Below are 16625 nucleotides of genomic sequence, written 5' to 3' on the forward strand. Positions count from 1 at the left end.
ATTGGGGTTTTAATTTAAACATATGGTTCATGTCGAATGTCAAACAAATTAGTAACTTCGACTTTTATCTCAAATCAACATTTTTCTTTGTTATTTCTACCTCCACAAACTTCGTCAGCTTTCGTAATACTCATTTCTTTAGGCGGAATTCCAAGATGAGATATAACTACGTTGCTACGAATATGAAAGAATGTAAAAATCACTATAGTTAAAATAAATATATCTCCGAACAAAAAATAATAATCATGTCATTCTACTTGGTTGACTCGCGCAATTTTCAGCTAAATCGATAACTTTTTCCTAGAATATTGTGTGCGTGTGTTGAGTTTTCCCAACTTTAAACCTTCAAATTATACGAAATTAGTAAATTTATAATTCCCATGTATATACTGTCATATTAAAACTATCGGCTCAAAAATCTAAATTTGGCAATTATATATTGTTGCTGATAATATATAAAGTTTGTCAAGTGTTTCGACGGTTCTCATTAATTTTTCATAAATATATAAATATCAGTTAATATACATTAAAATATGGTACACATTTACCTCTATACATAGGTAAAATTTAAATTGTTCAGTTGGATGGAATAACTTCATATTAACAGTTTTTTTTCCTTCCAAAACAATTTATTTTTCTTAGCTACAAAACGTTAATATCTTTTTTTCCCCTGTTCATAGCTAATTTCTGTTACATTCTTTGTATAAAAAGTTTGTGTAATTCTATTATTTTTAGCATCTTCTAAATTTTATATGTTGTTATCTGACCGACGAATTCGGTTGGGATTAATTCTAGCAAGCGGACTAGGTCAAGTTATAGTAATTGGACAGACGTCCAAGTATCGATCCCACAGAGACTATTATTTAATTACTAAGATTCAATTATTTTATTTAATCTAGGCAAATAATAATGAGTGATTTGATTTTTATTTCAACTACGTGGATTTTAAACTAAGTTATGTTAATTTAGTGACTAAATCAAATATCAGAGAAGCTTGGAACTTGGGATTTTCAAATTTAAATAGAATGATCGGGAACACACAATGATAACAAACTTTGATTATTATCATGCACTGGAATTATTTAACCACAAATTATTCGATATCACGATGCAATTCCCTAATTTAATCATAAATCTTTTTCTAGAATTTATAATCCTATCTTTATTTAACAGTCCAATTATTTCTAACTGAATTTAATTAAACAAAAACGCATTTATCAATGAAGGAATTACAGCTGTCGCCTAAAATCGCACACTGAAACCAAATACTATTTCTAGTCGGTTTAACCGTGTGTTGATTAATATTTTCGAAGCTAATTTCAATCTATTCCCTTTCGAGTCAAGATTGAACGACAAGCATGCAAATAATTGGCCAGATCAAAAGCACGAAATTTATACAAATATTAATCAATAACATAGAACAATTTTATAAATCAAACACTTCAATGAATAAACAAAAATCAATCGTTTGTTCCTATCGTGGTCCCGATCATAAAAGAAAACTACTCCATAAATTCAAAACTAAAATCAAATTTAATAACTGAATTCATGTCTGAAAAATAAGAAAATAAAAGAGAAGATGAAATCTCAATGACGGTGTGCGGATCTTGCGTGTAGATTGCGCTGTTTTCGCCCAAGTCGTCGTCGTCTTTTTCGGTGCTCAAAGCTTGCGCCTTTTTCTCCTCAAAGTCGGCTGCCTCCTCTGATATTCAAAAACCACTTCTTTCCTAGGTTTTTCCTTTTTATTCCTCTCCAAAAATCACGAGCAAATATTCGCAGGATCTCGATCTGATATTGCACACACGGACCCCGTGCCTGCATCCGGAGAGGGGTCCGTGTAGATACTGGATTTTTTATTTCTCGAGGATGGCCGACACGGACCCCGTGCAGGGGTCGTCTGGAGGTCCGTCTACACACTGTAATTTGGATTCTCGGATGGTGAGGCACACGGACCCCGTGCAGGGGTCCGTCAACAGGTCCGTGGAGACTCGGCTTTTCTCTTCTTTGGGGGTTTCTGTGCACGGACCCTTAGACGGGGTCCGTCTTTGGGTCCGGGTGCCCTGGTGCTTCCTTCCTATTTTTTCGGGTATTTCGTGACATGGCATTGCGAACTTGACTTTTCTTTCATTCCTTTGGCTTTCACCATCTTTTGGTCAAACCTGCAAATAGCCATAATGAGACGAATAAAGCGCGAAACTCGGAATAAAAATGCCAGATAAGCACGAATACGACAAAATAAAATCCCTAAAATGCTATATAATTCGTGCTTATCAACTCCCCCACACTTAACCCTTGTTCGTCCTCGAACAAATCAGACAAAAATAAAGATGAGAAATATTCCAGATTCAGAACTCAAGTAACAAAATCAAAACTTCTCAATTTGTTAAACACTTTCACCCCCGGTCAGAAGATCACACTTCGCATATCACAAGATTTGTTTTCGTTGCAATTCAAGATTCAAACATTTACCCAATAAGGATCAACAGAACAAGATGTGTGTAGTGTGTAGGTCTGACTAGTACTCATCTCCAGCTACTTGGTTTCATGATCACTTATTTTTTTATTTGTTATCGAAACGCCCCATATGCTTGACTTTCATACCCCTCTCTACTAAATGTTGAACGATAGTGACTTGGTTAATAGGTCTTTTTAAGATTATAACGTAAGGCCAAGGCTCACGGCTACAATAAAAGATAGGGCATCAAAAGTGAGATACAATAAAAATTATTCCTGTAGCACATTCATTCAACTTTCGACTCGTCAACAGTTACTGTCTTTTCATCATTTTCAGAGCTCTAGCGTCTCCTTTTCTTTCTCATTGTCCACCAACTTTCACTCACAGAATTTTGTTTCGGGTGCTTTCAACACTATACATTTTCCTCTTTTTTCCTTTTCTTTTCACCTTTCTTTTTTTTTTTTTTTATGAATAAAAATTCATCGACTCCTTCACACATATTTTTTCAATCTACTGGAGTATTTCAAACATTTCAATGTGCATAGGAGTTTTATTTCTCTCACATGTAGGTAGGAAAAAGTGTATAGGCTATGATTCAGGTAGTTGATGTGGGACATTGAATAACTGACGAATGGGGGCTAACTGTGTGTCATTGACACACACCATTCGATTTTTTCAGGCTCAAAAAGGGTTGCTAGGGGCAATGAATGATGTGTCGGTCAGGCTTGAAAGGCTCAAACGGTCCAAAGATCGCCTAAATCATCCCTAAGTCACCATCGTTCGTATTTTCGCTTCGAGGGCTAATCAGACAAGTTCTAGGGATCGTTGTTCGATCTCTTTTTTTTTATTTATTTTTTTAAGTTCACAATTCACCAATTCACTATCAATGAGTAAAAGTTTGACCACGTGCATCGAACAAAATGTTGGTACAGAACTGGTTCATGTTAGACTCTCTCCTCGAAACTACGACTTCTCTCACTCAACACTAGGCATGAAACAAATTTCCGGGTGATCCAAAATCTAACAAATTAATCCGATTATCAAGTGAAACAAGAGTTCTTAGTCTAAAAATAGTTCCATCCTACGTGAAAAGTGTTGTTCAGTGTTGTGCAACGATGTGTAAAAAGACTGACCCACCCCCACACTTTGACAACGACACTGCCCTCAGTGTAACATGATATAATATGAAGTAGCAAGAAAGCGAAAACAAATACACTTCCCTGGTTACATGTCGTGTAGTGGTGGGAAGAGGTAGAAATCAGCAAATTCTGGTCAATTTGTGGTTTTGAAGCTGACCGCCCTGATAGACTCTCCCACACTTGAGAAATTTCCGTCAGTAGATAAATTACCTGCACCACCATACACTGAGATTAAATTACGAATAAAGCGGGAAAAACAAAAAGAAAGTAAATTAGACCAAATAAAATAAACTAAAACAAGGAAGAAAAATAAAACTAAAAACTGGGTTGCCTCCCAGTAAGCGCTAAATTTAGAGTCGATAGCCTGACTGTACTCCCTTGATTTAGTTGGGATCCTGCAGATCCACTGTGGTCGGCTCATCGGGTATGGCACCACCATGATAAACCTTCAGCCTATGCCCATTTACTTTGAAAGCTCCGGTTGTTGTACTCGTGATCTCCACTGTTCCGTAGGGAAAAACTTGTGTGATAGTGTATGGTTCTGACCACCGTGAACGCAACTTACCTGGCATCAGTTTCAGACGAGAATTATATAGTAGTACCTGTTGACCCACCACAAATTCTCGATGAAAAATGTTCTGATCATGCCAGCGTTTGGTCTTCTCCTTGTAAAGCTTGGCATTCTCATACGCCTCCAACCTAAACTCATCCAGTTCATTCAGTTGCAGCACTCTCTCGTCACCTGTGGCTGTAGCATCAAAATTCAAGAATTTAGTAGCCCAGTAAGCTTTATGCTCAAGTTCAACAGATAGGTGACACGACTTCCCATACAGCAGTTTAAAAGGAGGCATGCCAATGGGGGTTTTAAAAGCAGTGCGGTATGCCCACAGTGCATCGTCAAGTTTGCTAGACCATTCTTTCCTTGAAGCACCGACAGTCTTCTCAAGAATGCGCTTAATCTCTCGATTTGATACCTCGACTTGGCCACTAGTCTGGGGATGGTAAGGTGTAGCCACCTTATGTCGGACCCCATACTTTGCCAATAGACTATCGAATTGACGATTGCAAAAATGAGTACCCCCATCGCTAATAATGGCTCTAGGTGTTCCAAAACGTGAAAAAATATCTTTCTTTAAAAATTGAACAACCACCTTAGAGTCATTAGTTTTGCATGCAAGTGCTTCCACCCACTTAGATACATAGTCTACAGCCACCAATATATACTTGTTCCCAAAAGAAACCGGGAACGGACCCATGAAATCGATACCCCATATATCAAATAATTCACATACAAGAATATTATTGAGAGGTAATTCATGTCTCTTGGAGATATTACCTGTGCGCTGACAATTTGAACATTTTGTGACATATTCATGTGCATCCTTAAAAAGAGTAGGCCAATAAAAACAGGACTGGAGGACTTTGGATGCAGTTCTAGTTGCCCCAAAGTGGCCTCCAGCCGGACCAGCATGACAATGAAACAAAATTGCGCTTACCACTTCTTGGGGAACATATCTACGGATTATACCGTCTGCACATATTCTAAACAAATAAGGATCCTCCCACAAATAATACTTCAAATCTGAGAAGAATTTCTTCTTTTGCTAGTATGTAAAATGGGGAGGAATGAACTTACTTGATAGATAATTAACAAAATCGGCATACCATGGTAGACTGTTGATCGCAAACAGTTGCTCGTCTGGGAAATCATCGCGAATAATTTCATTACCTGTACTTGGATTCTCCAATCGCGAGAGATGGTCTGCAACTTGGTTCTCTGTCCCCTTCCTATCGATTATCTTCAAGTCAAATTCCTGCAACAGAAGAACCCAACGAATTAGTCTTGGCTTTGCGTCCTTTTTAGCCATCAAATATTTTAAGGCTGAATGATCAGTATGCACGACAACTTTGCTCCCTATCAGATACGATCTAAACTTATCAAGAGCAAAAACCACGGCAAGAAGCTCCTTCTCTATAGTGGCATAGTTCAGTTGGGCAGCTGACAGTGTCATACTAGCATAGTAGATGACATGAATGCATTTATCCCGCTTTTGTCCCAACACTGCCCCTAGAGTTGTGTCACTTGCGTCACACATCACCTCAAATGGCGACCCCCAATCAGGTGCTATCATCACTGGTGCGGTGATCAACTTCTCCTTCAGGACCTGAAATGCCTGCACACACTCAGCAGAAAAATCAAATTTCACATCTTTTATCAGTAAATTGGTCAGTGGCTTAGGAATGCAGGAAAAATCTTTGATAAAACGTCTATAAAACCCTGCATGTCCTAAAAAACTACGCACTCCTCGGATGTTTGTTGGGGCAGGGAGTTTCTCTATCAATTCAATCTTAGCCTTATCGAACTCAATCCCATTTTCAGAAATTTTGTGCCCCAACACTATCCCCTCTCTCACCATAAAGTGGCATTTTTCCCAGTTCAGCACCAAATTTGACTCCTCACATCTCTCCAAAACTTTAGACAAATTAATCAAACAAGTATCGAATGAAGAGCCAAATACAGAAAAATCGTCCATAAATATTTCAATGAAATCCTCAATCATATCGTGGAAAATTGCCATCATGCATCGTTGGAAAGTTGCTGGTGCATTACATAGACCGAATGGCATTCGTTTATATGCAAATGTCCCATAAGGACAAGTAAAAGTGGTTTTCTCCTGATCTTCAGGGTCAATAGGAATTTGCATATAACCTGATAACCATCCAGGAAACAGTAAAAAGGATGTCCAGCTAACCTTTCCAACATTTGATCAATAAAAGGGAGGGGGAAGTGGTCTTTACGGGTGGCGTCATTAAGTTTTCTATAATCAATGCAAACACGCCACCCTGTAACAGTTCTAGTAGGGATTAATTCATTATTTTCATTCTTGACAACAGTTATCCCACCTTTTTTCGGAACTACTTGCACTGGACTAACCCACCTACTATCAGAAATCGGGTAAATAATACCTGCGTCCAGTAGCTTAATCACCTCTTTCTTTACCACCTCTTGCATAGCTGGGTTCAGTCGTCTTTGAGGTTGGGTAGAAGTCTTGTGGTCAGCCTCCATCAGAATTTTGTGCATGCACATGGATGAACTGATCCCCTTGATGTCTGCAATGCTCCAACCTATTGCTTTGATATTATCCCTCAGAACTCGCAGCAGCTTTTCTTCCTCCAAACTTGTCAAAATAGATGAGACAATTACTGGCAATTTATCATTGTCAAGCAAAAATAAATATTTCAAATGAGAAGGAAGAGGTTTCATCTCTAAGATTGGGGCTTCTTCAATGGATGACCTTAAAGGTCTTGGGACATGCCCAAGCTCCCCAATCCTAGAGTTTACCGTTCTCGAAATCGGTCTGCCTGCTTCCAGATAAAGCATGTATTCCTTAATATCCTCATTCTCCAACTCTCCTGAACATGAATCAGTCAAAAAACCTCCAAAGGATCTTCACCTATCAGTACCTGCAAACTACACTCAACAAGCTCGTTAGTAGCATCAATTCTAAAACAATCAGATGTATCATTAGGATATTTGATGGACTTAAAAACATTAAACACCACACTCTCATCATTCAGTCTCAACACCAACTCACCTTTTTGTACATCTATCAGAGCTTTCCTAGTGGCTAAAAATGGTCTTCCTAAAATTAGAGGAATCTCACGATCCTCTTCCATGTCTAACACAACAAAATCCACTGGAAAAATAAACTTGTCAACTTTCACCAACACAACCTCTACAACTCCCCTAGGAAATTTAATTGATCTATCAGCTAACTGTAGAGAAATTGTAGTTGGTTTCACTTCACCTATCCCTAGCTTCTCAAAACATGAATAAGGCATCAAGTTAATGCTTGCACCTAAGTCACACAAAGCTTTAGCAAAAAATGAAGTTCCTATGGTACAGGGAATAGAGAAACTACCTGGATCCTTAAGCTTTGAAGGTAATTTATTTTGTAAAATAGCAGAACATTCCTCCGAAAGCTTAACTGTCTCAAAGTCAATCAATTTCCTCTTGTTTGATAAGATTTCTTTAAGAAATTTTGCATATGAGGGCATTTGAGCTAAAGCTTCTGCAAATGGGATATTTATGTGCAGCTTTTTGAAAATCTCAAAGAATTTTGAAAATTGAGTATCCAATTGCAGTTGCATAGCTCTTTGGGGAAAGGGGAGCGAATTAATATCAACATTGGAGTTCAAGTTTAGGGACTTACCTTTCTCCTTCGTGTCATTGGATCCTTGCTTTGATGACTCCTTCTCCTTCGCATACTTATCGACATCAACCACTTCTTGCTTTATGGGAGACGTCACCGTGACTGCATTGACACCTTTAGGATTCTTTTCCGTGTCACTAGGTAGTGAACCCGGAGCTCGTGTAGCCATCTGTGTCGCTAGCTGCCCTAGTTGAGTCTCCACTCTTTGCATCATGGCATCATGATTTTGCCATCTCATCTCATTCCCTGCTATGTACTTTGCAAGCATGTCCTCAAGGTTTGACTTGCCATCTTGTGGCTTGAAACCGGGTGGCATAGAGGGTCCAACACCTTGTGGAGGCTTAGGTGGTTGTTGAGGAGGCTTTTGCTGCATAGGATGTTGTGGAGGATTAAACTGTAATGGCACAACAGCATTTTCTGACGGTCTCCATCCGAAATTTGGATGATTCCTCCAGCCTGGATTATACGAGAAACTGTATGGATTGTTTTGCTGACGCCCCTGGTTTCCCAAATAATTTACTGAATCCCCTCCAAAACACTGTATTTCCTCACAAGGCATATCCGGCATGAATGGCATGTCACAAGATGGACCACCAACTATTTCAGCATTTCCTTGGATCTGATTCACTGACTTGACTGGTATTGACTTCTGCGCTTGTAACTGTGCCATCTGATGTGTCAATCCATCAAGTTTCGCTGTAATCGCTGTCAAAGCATCCATATCAAGGAATCCGATCTTCTTCTCCCTTCGGTTATCTTGCCAACCCACATTGCTTTCCGCCATATTAGAAATGATTTCAAGTGCTGCGGTTGGCGTTTTCCTGTATAAACTCCCATTTGCTGCCGCATCAAGCATAGATCTCACAGAAGGATCTACCCCATAGTAAAATGTCTCCACCTGCTGGCCTACTGAAAAACCATGTCTCGGGCACATTCTCAACATCTTTTTAAACCTCGCCCATGCTGAATTCAGTGATTCCCCATCTCTCTGTCTAAATGAAGTGATTTCATTTCGCAGTTGTGTAATCTTAGTAGGGGGAAAATACCTGTGCATGAAGAACTCAACTAGCCCATCCCAAGTAGTGATAGAACCAGCTGGAAGGTCGCGAAGCCACTCCATAGCTTCTCCTTGCAAGGAGAATGGAAATAGTCTGAGTCGAATGGCATCAGTACTCACCCCATTGCACTTAATCGTATCACAGATTGACAGAAAATTCTCCAGATGTGCATTGGGGTCTTCAGATGGTGCTCCACCAAACTTTACTTGCATTTGGATCATCTGGATGATGCCTGGCTTCAGCTCGAATGTATTTGCCTGAATCGTAGGGCGGATTATACTAGACCCATAACCTTAGAATGCTGGTCGATGAAGCTCCATCAATGTACGGTTATCCTCTTCTCCGGCCATTTCCTCAACTTCTGGTTTACGATCTATTTCAGATTCTGCTTCAGATTCAAATTCCAGAGTCAAGTTGTTGTTCCTTCGGGCTCTGCGGATACTGCGGAGAGTGCTTTCAATCTCAAGATCAAGTGGCACTAGATTCTTGACGTCTTGAGCACGGCTCATATAGCACGAGCTAACCCCTGAAATCAAAAATTTAAGTGCACGTTTAAGCTCCAAAAGAGTGTATAAATTCTGAAATGAAATTAACTAAGTAAAATACTAAGGATTAAAAATTAAACGAAAGAGTTAAAAACTAAGAATAAAAGCCTAGTCTCAAACAAATAATTTATCCTAATATCAAATAAATAGTCCCCGGCAACGGCGCCAAAAACTTTACCGACGAATTCGGTTGGGATTAATTCTTGCAAGCGAACTAGGTCAAGTTATAGTAATTGGACAGACGTCCAAGTATCGATCCCACAGAGACTATTATTTAATTACTAAGATTCAATTATTTTATTTAATCTAGGCAAATAATAATGAGTGATTTGATTTTTATTTCAACTACGTGGATTTTAAACTAAGTTATGCTAATTTAGTGACTAAATCAAATATCAGAGAAGCTTGGAACTTGGGATTTTCAAATTTAAATAGAATGATCGGGAACACACAATGGTAACAAACTTTGATTATTATCATGCATTGGAATTATTTAACCACAAATTATTCGATATCACGATGCAATTCCCAAATTTAATCATAAATCTATTTCTAGAATTTATAATCATATCTTTATTTAACAGTCCAATTATTTCTAATTGAATTTAATTAAACAAAAACGCATTTATCAATGAAGGAATTACAGCTGTCGCCTAAAATCGCACACTGAAACCGAATACTATTTCTAGACGGTTTAACCGTGTGTTGATTAATATTTTCGAAGCTAATTTCAATCTATTCCCTTTCGAGTCAAGATTGAACGACAAGCATGCAAATAATTGGTCAGATCAAAAGCACGAAATTTATACAAATATTAATCAATAACATAGAACAATTTTATAAATCAAACACTTCAATGAATAAACAAAAATCAATCGTTTGTTCCTATCGTGGTCCCGATCACAAAAGAAAACTACTCCATAAATTAAAAACTAAAATCAAATTTAATAATTGAATTCATGTCTGAAAAATAAGAAAATAAAAGAGAAGATGAAATCTCAATGACGGTGTGCGGATCTTGCGTGTAGATGGCGTTGTTTTCGCCCAAGTCGTCGCCGTCTTTTTCGGTGCTCAAAGCTTGCGCCTTTTTCTCCTCAAAGTCGGCTGCGTCCTCTGATATTCAACAACCACTTCTTTCCTAGGTTTTTCTTTTTTATTCCTCTCCAAAAATCACGAGCAAATATTCGCAGGATCTCGATCTGATATTCCACACACGGACCCCGTGCCTACATCCGGAGAGGGGTCCGTGTAGATACTGGATTTTTTCTTTCTCGAGGATGGCCGACACGGACCCCGTGTAGGGGTCCGTCTGGAGGTCCGTCTACACACTGTAATTTGGATTCTCAGATGGTGAGGCACACGGACCCCGTGCAGGGGTCCGTCAACAGGTCCGTGGAGACTCGGCTTTTCTCTTCTTTGGGGGTTTCTGTGCACGGACCCTTAGACGGGGTCCGTCTTTGGGTCCGGGTGCTCTGGTGCTTCCTTCCTATTTTTCCGGGTATTTCGTGACATGGCATTGCGAGCTTGACTTTTCTTTCATTCCTTTGGCTTTCACCATCTTTTGGTCAAACCTGCAAATAGCCATAATGAGACGAATAAAGCGCGAAACTCGGAATAAAAATGCCAGATAAGCACGAATACGACAAAATAAAATCCCTAAAATGCTATATAATTCGTGCTTATCATTATCCATCTTTTTCTTATTAACCACACATGTATTATCATTTTTAAAATTGACTAAGAACATGATTTCTCTTCATTATGATACTATACACATGTCTTCATAATTGCTCTATTGTTTATAACAATGTTCATTCCTTTGTCATGTATCATTAACAAATGATGACTAGCTTTTTTAGGACATTACATGTAGCAAAAAAAACCAACTATTGTGATGACTAAGGTTTCTAATTTAAATTACTAAATCATAACTTAACATCTGTCAAAAATTACAGATGATTAACCTACTTTTATTGGAGTTGACAAAAACAGTCACAACCTTTGGTATAAATTATCCATGACTCAATCTATTTCAATTAATATATGAAAATTCACTTAGTTTTATCTATCTTACCTTATGTCTATTGATATGCTTAATTACTTGAAGTTCAACACACTTACACTGTTATAATTTAATTATCAATATTTATCTTTTGCTACCTGAAAATTCAGTGTATAGATCAATTCCAATGGAAAACAATCGTTACTGTATATGTACCGACTGTATACAATGTCATTACAACTACCTATTTCAGAAAGAAGTTGACGAACTAATAAGAAGATTTTACTCCAACCCAGTGTGGGCCGTCATCTTACGAATAGTACTTAGAATGGAATCAAAGCTTCCGCTCCTGCTAGAATACGCAAATGGCGTCAAAACAGACCTAAATACCAACGAGCTCCACCAAAACCAACATGTACATTAAATGAATAATAAAATAATTATCTTATAGTACCGAAAATGTTTAGTTATATAGGATATGTATAAACTGATTAAAAGTTTTAGCTTATACTTAACCAAACCTACGTGTATAGAAACTGATTTCCACTTCTGACATCTGTGTATTTACATTTGTTTTCTTTGCAGTACATCAATTGTTTCTCTGTGAATTTATTTTACTTACATGATACTGAACTTTTCTTTCTTCTTACTACGAGCTCCAAAAAATTTCTATTCATATAATTTAATTACTTTTATTATTCTCTCGTTGTATTAATTTATTCGGTTGTCTTATGAGTTAAATTAACTCTCATGTTTAAATATTTTTAAAAATTGAGTATATCAAATTCATAACTATGTCAACTAAATTCTTAAATAAAAAACTGCATATCTGTTGATATCCTGTCTACAATAACATGTTTTTATTTTGTTTATTAAACTAAGGTTTTAGGTGCTCTGATTCTTTAATAGATCATATTACAGTTAATATTTAAGTGCAAGTTACTAAATTCATAAATCTACCAACATCAATAATGTTATTAGGTTTGAAAACTTTATAGCGTTACCATGAATTAAGTATGGATATTCTATTCTTAAATTTATAATACGCTATTTGCGTTGTAGATACATGATTAGCTTTTAATATCAGCATATATTTTGTCAAATTTAAGATAGGTTGTTAAACTTCTTCCATTTTAGCCTTTACGCAATCATTTTCCTAACTCTTGCACTTCTATAAGTTTCTTCTATTTTTGTTTTTTTTTAAGCGCAATTCCAACATGAAATAATAATCGTGTAACTAAAAATATAAAAGGAAAAAAATCATTTTAATAATAATACATATGGCTTTGACCAAAAAATAATAATATTCAAGGCATTTGTTTTGGTTAACTAAATCAATTTTTAAATAGGAGCAATAAACTTTTTATACACTACAATATGCACATACTTTTTTAACAAGATTAAAATATCAAAATTTACAAACTCTTGAATTTATAAATTTCTACATATGACATTTCATCTTATATCCAAACATATCACACATAAATAAATCAATTTACCTCATTTTTTTAATATATTACAAAACTCACTTCACATTTCTCATATTTAACATTGACACAAGTTATCTCTCAATTTTTGTTTCTTTAGCATTTATACCTGACACGATTAATTTTTATTAATACATTAAAAACTTGCGATGTTTATTGTTAACTATATCATTTAATTACGAAAAAATTACTACCTGTTTTTTAATTCATATTTAATTATTTATTACACATTAACAAAAAACAAATTATTAAATAAGACCTACTCAAATATAAACACATGTTTACTTCCTATTTAAAAAAATATAGATGGTCATATGTTGGTCTATAAACCTGGGTGAGACACCTCAAGAATTGAGGTTTCCTTTCCTAGTATGATTTAAAAGCAGAAAGGGCAGGAAAAAAGTTCAAAATTTGCACAACGAACAATTGTCAAAAATCTTCACACGATAAAAATAAAAAGCTAACACCAAAAAACACAAAAAAGAGCTAACTGATAGCAAAAAACATAAAATCTAAAAGTTTTATAAATTTGTCGTTCCTTTATAAATTTTAAAGGACCGTCAGACTAAAAGTTCACAAAAAGGAAAAAAATTGGCTATCACAATATAATATATAACATAAAATCTATTTTATATTGTATCATAGAATATAATTTAATTTCAATAATAATTATAGCATTTTTACACAGGTAAAATTTCACGCAAATTAATAAAAACGGAATCATTCCGAATATTGAATAGCCAAAACAAAAGGACACGGCAACATAAACTGAAACATCAAGAAGCATATTCACCTCCAAGAACCTTGTTACGATAGCCCTGTGCTGTCCACCAGACACCGCAAAATAACCTAAAAATAACAGCGCTTCCTTGGATCGCTTGACGAAAAATTTCTGCATCATATGCAACCAGACTAAATAATATCTTCACAAATTTCAACAGATGAACCAAGTTCATTCTTCAAGTAGCAAACAAATATTCACCAAATATCTTTCTTTGCTCAATGGATGAAGCTGGTAGAGAAGCAATTCAAATATTGATCTTCCAACCACCACAACAAAAAAATCTCATAATAAACATGCACGGGTAACAGCAGTTCCACCAGTACAAAAACGTGAAAGCCATTCATGGCCTTTCGATTGGCAAGCCACAGAGTGAAGATTGCTGATCTAATTGACAGATGCCTCCGAAACTTTCAAGACAAAGCTTTCCTCTAATATATTCTACATTACAACACATTGACCATTGATAGCTCAGAGTGCAACAAAAGTTTCAGTGGCTCAATTGATTAGCTTAATTGATATAGCTTCTAATATACAAAAGAAAATTCGCAGAACTTGGAAATATATGACGAAATGTATAAACTATGATACGCAATGCCAAACATCAGAAGCATAATGTAAACACCGATGTGTATGTAAATCACGGACAAGTTAATAGGACAAAATTAGTTGTGCATAGGACGATGACCAACAAACACAGTTGCTGTTATTACTGCAAGAAGAAAGTGTAGCAGAACTGTTTGGATTGCATGATTAACATTTACCCCAGCAGGATGCCTGTAGATAGAAAACCTCGTATTCCAATTTTACAGCTGAAATCGTACAAAGAAAATTTTCAAGAACTGAGATAGTGCCACTCCGTACAACATCCTTCATAAAGAATACTCTCATTGTTCTGAATTTGATGATAATAAGTTAAACATATCCTTCATAAAGAATACTCTCATTGTTCTGAATTTTGATAATAATATGTCAAACATACAGACACCCAAGTTTCGTTTTTGTAAATCCAATTATCATAAATTTATTAGACAAATTGATTTGTTAAAATTGCAACAAAAAAAAAATTAGATGTGAACATTTTGGGTGATAGATCCAACAAGATACGAAGGAAAGCTGATATATACCTTTGAATTCGTTGATACTTTGGGTGATAGATTCCTTGTTTGCTTTCTTACTTCTTTCCTCGCAAAAATTGAGATTCAGTTTGGTAATGAATGGATTGGAATAGAGTTTGATTAGTTGTAATCAGTCTCCCTCCCATTCAAGGCCAAACTGCGGGATAGATTGCCGGATACGCACCAACACCATGGAAGGAAACAAAAGCAAATGGCAAGAACAGAGAGAGAGAGAGAGAGAGAGAGAGAGAGAGAGAGAGAGAGAGAGAGAGAGAACGCGCACGAGAGAGGAGAGTCGGGCAATTTCCCGTACCATCTCCCCTCCAAAACAAAAAAACATTTTTTTTATTGAATTCGGGACCTGCCATGCGAGCGCACCCATCATGGCAAAGGTCAAAATCGACAAGCGATCGCCTCATCTTTCTAGCAACACATAACCACCATGTTACACGACTATTTCCTCACCATTCTTTCACAACAAATCACATAACGATGCTATTGAAGCAATAACATGCAATTAAACAAATTATTTGTTAAAAACTTTCTCAAACCGCATGGTATTCGCTATTCCACTGCATCAATCCTCCACGCAACGATTGTTTCTGGGACGGGAGAAAAAAGCTGAAACCGGTGAGAGAAGTACTGTTCGAAAAACCTTGTCGCCGAACAAAGATCACCTAAGTATTTAAGATCAATCAAAACACGAAAAAAATAAGATCACGGACGTAAATCAAGAAATTCCGAAATGAAAACTCGCCAGAGGTCATAGACACACGATTCTGACGAATACGGCCTTTGCGGCATAAACCTTCATCAATTCAGCCATAGATCATCTCTACATAGGGTAAAAAGATATTACAAAATACAAAACAGTCATAAAATACTTCATCAAAGACCATGAATACTACGAGTAGATTCGTAAACTACCTTCATCGATCAGCCGAAATCCTCCACAAATCTCCCGAGCATGATCGATCGAAATCAAGAACGGAACCGAAAGAAAGGTCCGAGAAACGGATAAAATCGTAGAAAACCATTAGTTTCAAATCCACGATAGAAACTCAGATCGTCGCACGATGCAACAGAATATGCAAAGAAATTTTCACCAAAAAGAATCAACGAAGCGAAAATCTAAGAAAAAAGAGCGAGCTAAATAGCTGGTGAGAGCTTCATAGCGAGGCGGCGATAATAGATGATTGCAAGGCAGCTGATTGGGTGGTGAAAAGGCCCATATTTATTGAACGGTGTGGATAGGTTATGTAGATTAATCGACGGCTGGGATTGTATCTCGGAAATTTCAAGATGCGAGTATTTGACAGGGATGAGAATGGGAATATATAAACATACAAATTGGAGATTATTATTTTTGTTATATTAAAAGACTTTTTTAATATCTCATAATATTTATCATAACACATTAATAAAAAATAAAATTAAATCATTATAGGATAAATAAAAATATTTGATTATTTTATGCACTGAATTAGAAGTTGTTTCTCACGAAAATTGTGGGGTGTGCCAGGCACATGTTTGTGCCAAATTTTAATTATCCGACTTCGTTTACCAAGCGTTGCGAATCTCGATTCGACCGTTATTTATAGTTCCTTCGATATTGCTTCAAAGCTAAATGTATAAACTGAGGAAAATAAAGAAATTATAGAGAGAATCCATAGATAACATCAAACTTAAATATTTTGTTATGAATTTTTATCAACATTCTACAATAAAGTTGAAGAAATGAGAAAATAGTTTGCTTGGAAAATGGAAAATGGGCGAACAATTAGTGGTAGAATTCTGCAGAGCTTTTACTGTAGCTTTTGTGTTGA

The 16625-nt window shown here is 36.5% G+C and overlaps 2 long non-coding RNA genes across 2 annotated transcripts in view; both read right to left on the minus strand.

The window, feature by feature from the left end:
- The window catches only part of LOC140820617 (uncharacterized), a 28626-nt gene extending 14507 nt beyond the window's left edge, over positions 1-14119 (minus strand). Inside the window, exon 1 of the long non-coding RNA XR_012115535.1 lies at positions 13694-14119. This is a non-coding gene — a long non-coding RNA (uncharacterized lncRNA). The remainder of the gene's footprint in view (positions 1-13693) is intronic.
- Positions 14120-15335: 1216 nt separating this feature from the next.
- On the minus strand, positions 15336-16034 carry LOC140820616 (uncharacterized). Its single transcript, XR_012115534.1, has 3 exons — positions 15727-16034; positions 15557-15634; positions 15336-15476 (listed from the first exon to the last, which is right to left on the minus strand). It is a non-coding gene; the product is annotated as an uncharacterized lncRNA (long non-coding RNA).
- Positions 16035-16625: the final 591 nt, after the last annotated feature.

The sequence above is a fragment of the Primulina eburnea genome, unplaced genomic scaffold, assembly GCF_022965805.1.
Source record: "Primulina eburnea isolate SZY01 unplaced genomic scaffold, ASM2296580v1 ctg128_ERROPOS2300000, whole genome shotgun sequence".
In the NCBI taxonomy this organism is placed as follows: Eukaryota; Viridiplantae; Streptophyta; class Magnoliopsida; order Lamiales; family Gesneriaceae; genus Primulina; species Primulina eburnea.